The sequence below is a fragment of the Sinocyclocheilus anshuiensis genome, unplaced genomic scaffold (assembly GCF_001515605.1).
Source record: "Sinocyclocheilus anshuiensis isolate Anshui unplaced genomic scaffold, SAMN03320099.WGS_v1.1 scaffold1685, whole genome shotgun sequence".
NCBI classification, from domain to species: Eukaryota; Metazoa; Chordata; class Actinopteri; order Cypriniformes; family Cyprinidae; genus Sinocyclocheilus; species Sinocyclocheilus anshuiensis.
Genome location: NW_015540951.1, coordinates 24224 through 26209, shown reverse-complemented (window position 1 = coordinate 26209; position 1986 = coordinate 24224).

Below are 1986 nucleotides of genomic sequence, written 5' to 3'. Positions count from 1 at the left end.
TATATTTGTTTTATTGTATTTGTCAGTTTGTTTTACTTTGTTTCTTTGTTCATGTTCTTACTGTATCTTATGTATAAAACACAAAAAATGCCTGCACACTGGTCCATTTACAATTTGATGTTTTATATTCATTTCATTAAATGTTTATTTTACATTTCAGAATATAAAGCAATGTTAATTCACCTCTTAATTTGTCATATATATATATATATATATATATATATAACAAAAAGTACCGACAAGAATACCATTAAAGTACCAAATCGATAAGCAGTATCGATAAGAGTAGTAATACCGTTAAAACCTTAACGATACCCATCCCTACTCCTGGGTATGAAATGTTCAAGCAGTAGTATGAGGCAACTTCAGAGCAACTTCAGAGCATCACAGAAGATGGTGATGTGGCTGTTAACTATGACTTGGTCGACAGAAAACAAAGTTCTCTGCGGTCAAAGGGGAACTTCCTGTTGTTATGCATAAGAAAAAGAAAAGATCAGTAACACTGAGACAAATTCCTGCAAATATTAAATAGTTTTCCTTTAAATATATTCAAACATACCACACACAATTATGCAGGGTGTACTTGGAAGTTTGGCACAGTCCACTTCAGAGGGCAAGGTTGTCTGATCCACTTTATGGAACATCTGGTTCTCTCTCTCGCTGAAGCACTTGAGAACTAGCTGAAGAAACCCAGCAGCGCTGACATCATCCACATTCTTCTATAGGTAATGTGCCTCATTTCTGTGTAGCCCTTGATGTTGTACGTAACCTTTTAGAGTTTTCACAGAAACACCCGAACTATTACAAGTATAGTCTGTGAACATCTTTACATTGTGCAACTCTCACCCTTTCACTCTGACCTTGATTTTAGCCGCTCACAGAACTTATCTGTAAGGAGAAAAAAAAAGCATGTAAATATATGAAATGTTAGACAATCTACAAACATACAAAGAAATATATTGAGAAATGTATTATATCTATAGTACCGAACCCTATTTGTGTCACCTGTGAATCCCTATCAGTGAGTATTAGGGCACTGACATGTTTTTTGTGTGATTTTACACTGGATATGTAAATTTACAGTCTATTTCTGTAATTTTACCATTTATGAAAAAACTGAAAAAACTGTGAAATAAAACAGTAAAATTCCGTAAAATAACAGTTTTTAACAGTGTTATACAGACAGTAATCAGTAATCACACTGTGATGTGCGGTCATACAGATGGTAATCATGCAGATACAGCAACATTCCCCACAAAACACACACACATATATGAAAAATGTTGAAGAAAAAAAATAAAAAATAATTATTTGTGCAAAAAGCCGATTGCTAAGCTATGCCCCTATCAGATGACAGGTGCGTCACAGCGTGCGTCATGAGCCGTCACAAGAGAGCGCCAGAATTAAAATATGTAATATCTAATATCTCATGTTTTTGTAGCATTGAATTAATAAAGCATAAAAAAAGTACTGTTTCAAATATTCCGCGTACAATTTTATGTTTGAAAAATAAGAAAGGTATAAAATTCCATGTTGCTTTTTACTACCAAGATGCATTTTTTTGAGCGCAAGTTATTCCAATACGGATACAAACAATAACTGTCCCCAAAGAAATAAGACGTAAACAAAGGAATTACCATCCATATTACAACGTTATTGCTTCGTTGGACTAAAAGTGCTCTATGGGATGTTGTTCAATGGACGCTTACCTTTCTTTTCTTTTTTTTTTATATTTTATTTTAAGCTTTTCACATTTTAGAGAACAATCCCCCAAACCCCCATGCCAGCAAATCAAAGGAAAAAGAAGAAAAAACACCCTAATGACACTAATCAATGTAATCATGCATATATACATACACCCACATATAGTATACATATACATCTCCATAAACATACATCGTTCATACTTGTGTATTTATACAAGAGCACATACAGCCGTCTCTAAATATACACATACGGAGTCATAAAAAAAAATAAAAATTAACA